The 11,046-nt window shown below is 39.9% G+C and overlaps 2 long non-coding RNA genes across 2 annotated transcripts in view; one reads left to right on the top strand and one right to left on the bottom strand.

Annotated features, from left to right (window-relative positions):
• Window positions 1–676, bottom strand: part of LOC113637958 — a 20,695-nt gene extending 20,019 nt beyond the window's left edge. The window contains exon 1 of the long non-coding RNA XR_003439481.2: window positions 367–676. This is a non-coding gene — a long non-coding RNA (uncharacterized LOC113637958). The remainder of the gene's footprint in view (window positions 1–366) is intronic.
• LOC113637957 overlaps window positions 1–5,541 on the top strand; it is an 18,393-nt gene extending 12,852 nt beyond the window's left edge. The window contains exon 2 of the long non-coding RNA XR_003439480.2: window positions 4,241–5,541. This is a non-coding gene — a long non-coding RNA (uncharacterized LOC113637957). The remainder of the gene's footprint in view (window positions 1–4,240) is intronic.
• The last annotated feature ends 5,505 nt before the right edge of the window (window positions 5,542–11,046 follow it).

Below are 11,046 nucleotides of genomic sequence, written 5' to 3'. Positions count from 1 at the left end.
TGTGTGTGTGTGTGTGTGTGTGTGTGTGTGTGTGTGTGTGTGTGTGTGTAATCATTTAAAAAAATCTAATGAGTTTTTCTTCTCTTTTGGTCGTCATGGAAACCAGAGCATGAATAGAACTTATGCATGGATTCACTAATCACACACACACACTTGCACATATATGATGTCCAGTCCTGGTCAGTTCTAAATATTGCAACATGGTGTTAAATTATGCATGCCTGTTACACACATGCGCACACACACACACACACACACACACACGCACACACCGCCAAAGCATTTGGTAAAATGAAGTTACAGACCTGCACATTTACACAGGGATAAAAACCTTCTCTAACATAATAGCAATAAGAAAGAACTCACGTGTTTTTAATTCTCTGTGTGATCTGTCGGGTTCATCTGCGGTTCCTCGAGCTCTTCACTTCTGCCCGATGTTTGTTTTTTTACTCATCTGATCTGGTCTCTCTGAGGTTTACTCTGCGTTTTGGAGTTTTTCATTGAATCTGTGTTTTTCAATGTGTTGGGTTTTTTTCTCCTGTGTGGTTTCTGTTGGCTGTTATTACATTTAGTGAACACTTGGTTTGTGAGCAGAACCCAGACCTTACATTCAGTGGGAGATGTTCTAGAATCTTCTCTCTCTCTCTCGAATGAATTCTGTCAGCAGTGGTCTACAAACCTGATCTGTGTGTGTGTGTGTGTGTGTGTGTGTGTGTGTGTGTGTGTGTGTGTGTGTGTGTGTGTGTGTGTGTGTGTGTGTGTGTGTGTGTGTGTGTGTGTGTGTGTGTACAGAAATTAATGGTTTGAATTTCTTGATTATAATTTATGATCGAGTTATGTAGTTGGACAACACACACACATACACACACACACACACACACACACACGCCCAATGCTGTGCGTTTGTGAGATGCGGAACTGTGTGTATGAGATGAATGATATCTGCTGTCATATCAGGAGACTACAAAAGTGTTCGTGTCTCATGCACATTTCAAATGCATTTGTGACCATCACATGGAGAACTCATTCTGCTAAATAAATATCGTTTAACACACACACACACACACACACACACACACACACACACACACACACACACATGCACACACAGTGTAGTGAGACTTGTGTATATGCCTTAAAAATGAAGTTGAGGCACTTTTAAAAACTCACCAGTGACCTTTATTAAAGGACAAGCAGCAATTGACTACACACTCCTCAGACATTGAACCGTGTGTGTGTGTGTGTGTGTGTGTGTGTGTTTCACAGATAATTGCAGAAAAGCCTGGTTTCTCTATTTAGCTCCTTAAAAGGTGTCCGGTATCAGATAAGACGAGAGGCGAGTTTTGTTTTGATGTGAGTTTTTAATAAAAATGAAGGTATGTGTAGATGTGCAGGAAAGTGCTGAGTTCACACTGATGGAGGGATGAAGAAAAGATTATAGTTTAAAAAGCAAATGGTAGAAAGAAAGCTATCAAAAGTTTTGAAGTTATGAAGCAGAAAAAGCTTTTTTTTTTTTTTTCCTTCATTCGTTCATAATCGATGGATTTTGATTTTTTATTTTGTGGTGTTTTTCTTTTTACTCTGTGTGGCACAATGTAGATGTCTGTCTGTCTGTCTGTCTGTCTGTCTGTCTGCGGTTGTCTGTTTGTGTGTGTGTGTCTGTTTGTGTGTGTGTGTCTGTTTGTGTGTGTGTGTGGCTGTCTGTTTGTCTGTCTGTTTGCGGTTGTCTGTTTGTCTGTGTGTGTGCCTGTTTGTGTGTGTGTGTGTGTGTGTGTGTGTGTGTGTGTGTGTGTGTGTGTGTGTGGCTGTCTGTTTGTCTGTGTGGCTGTCTGTCTGTTTGCGGTTGGCTGTCTGTGTGTGTCTGTGTGTGAACACATTTGAGTACACTGAAACTGTGTGTGTGTGTGTGTGTGTGTGTGTGTGTGTGTGTGTGTGTGTGTGTGTGTGTGTGTGAACACATTTGAGTACACTGAAACTGTGTGTGTGTGTGTGTGTGTGAACACATTTGAGTACACTGAAACTGTGTGTGTGTGTGGCTGTCTGTTTGTCTGTGTGGCTGTCTGTCTGTTTGCGGTTGGCTGTCTGTCTGTGTGTGTCTGTGTGTGAACACATTTGAGTACACTGAAACTGTGTGTGTGTGTGTGTGTGTGTGTGTGTGTGTGAACACATTTGAGTACACTGAAACTGTGTGTGTGTGTGTGTGTGTGTGTGTGTGTGTGTGTGTGTGTGTGTGTGAACACATTTGAGTACACTGAAACTGTGTGTGTGTGTGTGTGTGTGTGTGTGAACACATTTGAGTACACTGAAACTGTGTGTGTGTGTGTGTGTGTGAACACATTTGAGTACACTGAAACTGTGTGTGTGTGTGTGTTTGTGAGTTTTTGGCTGCAGGCTTCCTTTTTTTGTATTGTGTAGTGTTTTTTCTCCTGAGAAAATAACTTGCACTGAAACAAGGTTCACTAAAACATCCTTTAAAAAAAAACCTTGTTCATGTTGCCGTGTTATTGCATGATGCTGTAATTCCTTTAGGGACACTGGAGGAAAATAAATCTCGCATCATGAGCTTACATCAGTAGTGAGAGTTTAGGGGGAAAGAACCCTAATTTGTGCATGTTGTCAGCTCTGTCTGGAATTTTAATAGTTGCTGCGTCTTTTAACTGAATTTTTGCTTGGTGTCGTTCTGTTGAATTATTTTGTGTCGGAGACAGAGAATAAATTTTGTCCACCATTAAAGTGTCTGGCGAACATGCAGGCACTCAAGCAACTGCTAAATGAAGACGATTCTCACACAATAACAGGTTTATTTCCTTTGAGAATGTGGATGCTCTTAGTGCACGTCAGAAGCTTGTCAGTTTTTATTAGGATGCGTCTGAGTGGTAGATACAATTACTGACTGGACACGCTTTGATTTTTCTCCATCAGTCTGAGGTAAATATTTCAGCATCGAACCGCCCAAACACTCCTAAAACTAAAAGTCAACTGTCCTCTCGCACCAAATAAATCAGCTACAAGAATTTATTTCTTATAGAATTTTTTCATTCATTCATTCATTTTCTACCACTTATCCGAACTACCTCACGGGGAGCCTGTGCGTATTTCATGCGTCATCGGGCATCGAGGCAGGATACACCCTGGACGGAGTGCCAACCCATCACAGGGCACACACACACACTCTCATTCACTCACACACACACTCACACACTACAGACAATTTTCCAGAGATGCCAATCAACCTACCATGCATGTCTTTGGACTGGGGAGCAAACCGGAGTACCCGGAGGAAACCCCCGAGGCACGGGGAGAACATGCAAACTCCACACACACAAGGCGGAGGCGGGAATCGAACCCCCAACCCTGGAGGTGTGAGGCGAACATAATAACCACTAAGCCACCGTGTCCCCTTATTATTTTTTTTTATTAAATGATTAAAATCCATAATACATCTTTTCTACTCAGACTCCTCGCCGGTTTCTCTTTATCCTGAAGGCTAATTGAATGGAGTTAGTTTATAGTCTTTCTATTGACCCACTTTTACTGAGCCCAAGTAAAAGAAAAATGGTATGGCGTTGTTTTTATATTAAGCTTGTTAGAAAACTTGATGCGGATGATATTAGCATTTTATTAGGCTTAGAAAGGAGAGACGTGACGGTTTTTCAGATGCCGTAGAGGACGTTGCTCTATAAAATGCTCAAAACATTTGAGAGAAAAGGAGTTCATCGATGCTGAGAGATCCTACACCGCCGTGACGTTTAGCTTTCATGTAACTCTTGTATTTACGTTTTATTTTTTTATGCACTCTCTATTTAGTTTCTAATAAAAAAAAAAACATGTTGAAATACCTTCTTAAACATCCACAACAACAACCCCATTATAAACTCTTCACTTGTCAAGCTGTGTGTAGTGTCATTAGTTACATCAAGACCCCATACGCTCCCCAATGTACAATTTCCAAGCCTGCATGCGATTCAGCCAAAAAGAAAGCCGCCATCTTGATCGATTTCTGCTCGAGTTTCAGATTCAAACTCGTGTATTGCTGTAGAAGCTATGTTTGGTTCTACTGCCAAAATAGTAGCACTATGAATGGATTAAAATATGACACATGGAAAATTTCTTAAACTTCTTACTTTCCAAGATATGGCGTCACCATCCGAGTGTGTAATGTGAATACGGATATTATGTCCAGGGGAAAAAGTAAATCTATATCTCAAGTATTCTCTCATCTGTACCTTTTACCTTTCAGACATTCAAGGACGACTGGAAGACTTTCTTGTCTAGACAACATTGCGTTCGATCAGCTGTCTCCAGCTTGCCAGCACAGTATGGGGGTTCAAGGACCGGTGGATGTTCCCTGGAGAGTCTTTACAAAGAACATTCCTTCTGGATCAAGACAGGATGGAGATATGAAGGGCATGGAAAAACTTTAGTGACTGCTATTGCTCCTGTTTTTCAATGAATGAAAATTTGAAGGACTTCTGATCTCCCTGACTCTTCCTGATAAAGCTCTTCTCAGCAACTAGAACGTCTGACTAGCCAGTGATCCCTGGATGTAGAAGATCTGGTGGGAAAACATTCATCTCTCTGATATTCTTAATGGAGTTAATGGTGATTATGGGTCTAGAAATGCTCCACGTGCCTTTTGGAGGTACACAAGAACCACAACACCACAGTTCTTCCACAGTCAGGATTTTTTTCTTTATACGAGCGTCCTTTCCACCCTTCTGGCTTGAGTGTAGATTCTCCTCCTGGCCATAGAACCCAGTTCTTGCACTCAAATTCTTGGCACATACAGTTGTTTTGTCTTAAAAGAAAGAAAATTGTTTTTTCTGCCACACTGTCTGAATAGTTTAGCATGAAGGTGCTGTAGATTGGGACATTTGCTCCTACCTTCTGAAATCTGTGGTTCTCAAGTTGGGATTTTGTGCCAGAGTCAGAGTCAAAATTGTTGCAGAATCAATATGGAAAGTTCCAGATGTGGGAGATGAAGGACTAAGCGTATTTTGCCCAATTTTATGCACTGCGTAACAACCGTACAGTAGAAACGTTGAGACGTTCTGCATCTCCGACTCTCCTCTGTTTACTGTGACTTAGGCAGCTGGAGGCAGCGAGTGCACTGCTGCTTGTTAGAGTGATTTATGTAGTCTAGAGCACCAGGAAGGTGAACATCAGGATAAATGGACAGAAAGTGCAGACATGGCAGGTACAAAAATATTTATGCAGAGATTCGTACTGTATCGCTGTATGCAGAGGGTCAAAACCTGGCTGGGTTTTAAGGTTATATTGAACAATTGAAGCAATAAATTGACAACTTTCAAAAGAGCTGAGGCTAAACGATGACCTGAGCTCTTAAAAGTACCAGAATAGATATAGAGCTGATATAGAGACGTGTCCCATTCTCTGTGAGCATGTTGCGTTAGCATGAATCTCATGTTTACCATTAATTTCAAACTAACCATTTTAGGTCAAATGAAATCAAGAGCATGGAATTGTTTGAAGAACAACTTAATGATTTGAAATAAAACCTCCACCTTGAAGCCCGTTAAACATATTTATTTTTGTAATTTCATGTTTTCCTGTCAGAAGTTAGCGGTTTTGTGATGGTCAGATTATCGCTAGCAAACTTACAACGTAAGGGGGGAAGTATCAAAGTGTTTGCCTTTAGCTCTCATGCTAACAAGCGTTCAGTGACATTTTGGCATCATGTTAATGAGAAATCCAGTGTAAGAAGTAGAACATGTTGGACTCAAAAAACTGTTGCAGAATGCAACATAGCTATGCTACTATGATCTATGAGATGAGGCAATGCTATTATTATTATTATTATTATGCTGTCCATCAGCAGACAGTTAGCAGGTAGTTAAATGGTTTAAATAGGTTATGTACTGTAGGAACCTGTAAACCAAATAGACCATACCCTAGAGCATCATAGCTAAACAATTCACTATGGTGCTTCTAAAGCTAAACAATTATTCTTTTATTATCAGTAAAGGAAAGTCAAGTACTTTAGTCTCAGCTACTGAAGACAAGCAACTGTGTAATGCCTTTTATGTAGTGTGTGTATTTTATGTAGTGTGTTTCTTTTATGTACACTGTGTATGCAGTGTGAGGAGATTTGACCTGATTTTGGTGTGTGTGTGTGTGTGTGTGTGTGTGTGTGTGTGTGTGTGTGTGTGTGTGTGTGTGTGTGTGTGTGTGTGTGTGTGTGTGTGTGTGTGTGTGTGTGTGTGTGTGTGTGTGTGTGTGTGAGAGAGAGAGACACCTCAGGGAAACAAGGAAAATCTAACACTGCATCACACACAAATCTATCTAACACTGTCAGACATACTCAGACACATTTTTTGCTTTGAGGTGTTAGTAGTTGCCAGCTGTGCACACTTAAAATTGCTAATTTTGGGATGAGCTAAAGTTTTGTACAGAATTGTGATGCGCATACACACACACACACACACACACACACACACACACACACACACACACACACACACACACACACACACACACACACTCACATCACAACCATTCTGTGAAATGCAAATGTCTGTGTGTGTATAGTAGGTAACCAGTGAAGCTGAATCTGTAGGGTATTCACAATCTCTCTCTCACACACACACACACACACACACACACACACACACACACACACACACACACACACACACAGAGCAAAGCACATTTTTGTCATCTCAGAATCTCTGCTGTGTATGTGATGACAGCAGTGACCTGAGTGACCCCCCCCCCCCACACACACACACACACACACACACACACACTTTAGCCTCTGAATTTACAAATCCATATTACCATTGTTCCAGGAGCCAGAAACCTAAGTAGCCTTTTCCAAACAAGGCAAATGAGAGAAAGGGCCTTTAAAGTTCAAACAGAAATATGGCATGCCTTGGATTACTAATGTCCAACTACACATGGTAGGTTTTCTTCTGACTAAGTTAGTCAGCAGTAACGTTCAGTGTGTTATCCTTTACCTTTCAGAACTAGTGTTTACATGAGCCAGTCTGTGTTCAGTTTAAATCTTATAAAATCAGTGACCTCAGTGTGTGAGCAAGAAAAAGTAAGGGAGTAAATGGAGTGTGTTTGTAATCCATCCTCTTTATCTTCTCTATATATGTACAGTATCTCTTCACTGTTAGTGAGACACAAGCAGCCCACAGAAAATCAATAATGGTGTGTGTGTGTGTGTGTGTGTGTGTGTGTGTGTGTGTGTGTGTGTGTGTGTGTGTGTGTGTGTGTGTGTGTGTGTGTGTGTGTGTGTGTGTGTGTGTGTGTGTGTGTGTGTGTGTGTGTGTGTGGTGTGTGTGTGTGGTGTGTGTGTGTGTGTGTGTGTGAGAGTATTCTGTAGGCTGTGACGAGCCCATTCATCTGTATCAGAAGGCTCAACTGATTTTAGGCAAGTACACACACACCAGTGAGTAAGCAACTTCAAAACACAAAAACGTTGTGTTTTAAATACTACAGTCACTGCTGTGGCTCATTACTAGATTTTATCAAAAAGCTCAGCACATGGTGGGAGGAGCCACACACACACACACACACACACACACACACACATCACAGAGAACTGTTGATGTGGATCATGCAGAAATAATCAGTCATTTTTCATCAGTCATCCAGACAAGAAATCAAGAGCTGTGAGCAGCAACACGCACACATTCACAAGCACACACACACACACACACACGCACACACACACATACACTTTGTATATTCTCATGCAATCATTCATGTGCAGAGCAATCACATTCTGTAAATTACAATCCCCCCAGTCGTCCAGCGTACATTATCACTGACCAATATTACGTGCCGATAGCAAACTGACCAATCAATGAAATATTTTTGCAGCTTGTATCATATCTCTCCTGAATTCTGCACAGTGATTGGTCAGTTATTGTTTCTATAGTAACAGCTCGTCCACACAGATACCGTTCTTTAATAAATAGAAAATTGGAATTATTGGCAAATTGCTGTGGGATGAAATGAATGGACTGCTGGTGGAAAAATTATTTGATAACTTTATTATGTGTGTAGTGAGGCTAACTGCTTCATCACCTCACACTATCATTGGTTATTTTACGATAACATCAACAACCTCAAGTGGTGTCGCCCCCACCCTCAGGCGTTTTTTTTTTTTTTAGCCTAGTATGGATCGAATGTCCGTGTAATTGTAACTTCAGAAAATAACAAATGATGCTGCGATAAAGAATATAGTTAGCTCCTCCCCCTTTCCCTTGTTGAAGACTTTTTTATTGTTGCCATGGTTACTTTTTTGCAGGGCCTACAAATTATATTGTGCTCTCTTCATATTGTTAATGTATTTACTTTCATTTATTTGCTCATAGTTGTATCTTAAAATGGATACATGGTGATAACATGACTATGTATTGAAGGTAATGTAATAAATTTTTTTGGAGTGCATCCCTGCCAGCCAATCAGATAAGAGAATTTTTTTGTGGCCTTGATTATAAATTATTGCATGTGTATAATAGTGATAATGGTGAAAAATGACTTCTATTATATGGTTTCAGTATTGCTATCCAGCAGAGGACAAAATCTCTCTCTCTCTCTCTCCCTCTCCCCCACTTATCAGTCTGTTGCCTGTCTTCCATTTGTTCCTGCTTTGTATTCACTCATGCTGTCTGCTTCTGAAACCTTTCATTTTCTCTCTCTATCTCTCTCTCTGAAAGTCACCGCGACTTTGACAGGCCTCAGGGACGCCACTAATTTCATTTTATGCGATTTTATTACGCTAATAAGCTTGGCCAAGCACTGAACTCTCAGTAGTGTGCATTTTCAGGTTCTTGGCTCGTCATGGAGACCAAATGTCTCCAAAGACATTGTGTGTCAGTGTGCTGGTCTTTCAGGGTTTAGAGTGCCCTAAATTATTTGTTTGATATAAAATGTTTGCTTTGTGGGGACCAAAAAGGAAAGGGATACGTGGCATTTCCGACCTTGTGAGGACAATTGGCAGGTCTCCATTTTAAAACTCATTAATTCTTAGACATCACAAACGCCTCACTGACATCAGTCCACTGTGGACGTGTCCCAAACCACATGTCCTGCTTACTACATATGGCACATGCACACCATCAATGCAGTGTGGTTATGTCTCAAATCACAAAATTATAATGAAGTAAAATAAATGAAAATGAATATTGCTGCTGAAATAAATAATTGTATACTCTCTCTCTCTCTCTCTCTCTCTCTCACTCTCTCTCTCTCTCTCTCTCTCTCTCTCTCTCTTCATTTGTCACTGAAGAAGAAAACAGGAGTCTTCTTTCATTCCAGTAACAAGAACTCCATTTCCTCAGTGGCTGAAAAATCAGTGTATTAAATATTAATCTACACACAGTCACAGAGAGGGAGAGAGAGATGGAGACAGACATTATTGACTCACTCCAGGTGTCAAATAACACACCTCTATTCACTTTGCTTCTTTTATGAGACAAGATACACAGAGATTCATACAGCAAAGTCACAGAGCAATACAATCAGGCATATAGAAATACACACATAAATTTATAGCTGTCTGGTGCTCAAGGTTAGTGTGTTCTGACTTAAATTGTCAAGTAACATGAAACTTGTTGAACACACACACACACACACACTTGCAGACTTTATTACAACATTGTCTCACTGGACATTCTGGGAATCTCATAATTCTTCACCATGTGTGAGATATGAAAACAAACCAGTCTGAGCAGCACAGTAATGACCTCACAGGCAGTTATGGTTTAACTGTCAGACAAAGGGCCCTGAACTGGTATTGTAATGTTTTGGAATGTTTTGACCAAGTTTGACTGATTTCGTTTTCCTTTATCTTCATAGCAAACACATCAACAAATCTACAGCTGGTGGTCTGCATAAAATGAATTTGGGAACGATAAATGTTACTTCTTCCTTAAATGTTAAGTTTAACCTCTAAAATTCCACTTTACCTCAGTAACTTCAAACTTTACCTCAGTGTTCTTAACCATAACCTCTGCTATGCTAAATGTTACCTCTATATGCTAACTTTAACCTTTTGAAGTTAAATTTTACCTTAGTAACTGTACACTTTGTACCTACACTACCCATAAACTTTACCTCTCTAACTATAAACCTTAAATTTTACCTCAAAACTGCTAACCACAGTAACTCTCATTTACATCAATATTAATCTTTAATGTTAGCCTGTACCTCAGTAACTCTCACTGTTACTTCGATGATAATAACCTTTACCTCAGTAATAAGAACATTTGCCTTAGTAATTTAAACCTTTACGTAATAGCACTAACCATTAACTCTCTAATGCTGACCTTTGCTTAATAACTCTACTTCAGTAACACTAACTTAACACTAAAATTTTCCTCAATGATGGCCTTTACCTCAGTGACCTTCCACTTTTACCTCAGTAAGGATAATCTCATTATTTTTAACCTTTTTCTAGATACCACAATAACACTAACATTTACCTCAGCAATGCTTAGCCTTACCTCAATAACGTTATTCTTGGTTTAATAACACTAACCTGTACCTCAGGAAAATCAACCTTTTCCTCAGTAACACCAACATTTACCTCAGTAATGCTAACCGTTCAATTAATAACACTAAACCTACTGACCATTTGGTACTCTAAACTCGTACACCTTAATCTTATCCTCATTAACCTTATACTTCACCTCACTAAGCATAACTTTACTAATCCTAACCTTAAGCCTAAGACTAACCACAGGAAACAAATGGAAAGCTATTTTTATTATTATTACTTTTATTTTTTTTCTTTCTTCAAGTTCCTTTTTTTATTCCTCCCCTACCCTCAGCTCTCACGATTGCTGAATGTCCCAGCAATTACCAACCGGCTGATTTTCAAAAATTACAGGTGGTGGTTGCTTGTGGGTTGACAGTCTTTATCACAAAAGCTAGTGAACCTGAATTATCCGATTTCCCTCAGTGCAACAAATTTAATGACTGTAAGTGATGGATGATTATAGTCTTCTTCATATGCCTTGAGATCACTCGTGCTAAGTTTTACAAAGATTAGCAGATAGTGTCTTGATT

The sequence above is a fragment of the Tachysurus fulvidraco genome, chromosome 11 (genome assembly GCF_022655615.1).
Source record: "Tachysurus fulvidraco isolate hzauxx_2018 chromosome 11, HZAU_PFXX_2.0, whole genome shotgun sequence".
In the NCBI taxonomy this organism is placed as follows: Eukaryota; Metazoa; Chordata; class Actinopteri; order Siluriformes; family Bagridae; genus Tachysurus; species Tachysurus fulvidraco.
This window is presented reverse-complemented; position numbering and strand designations above follow the sequence as displayed.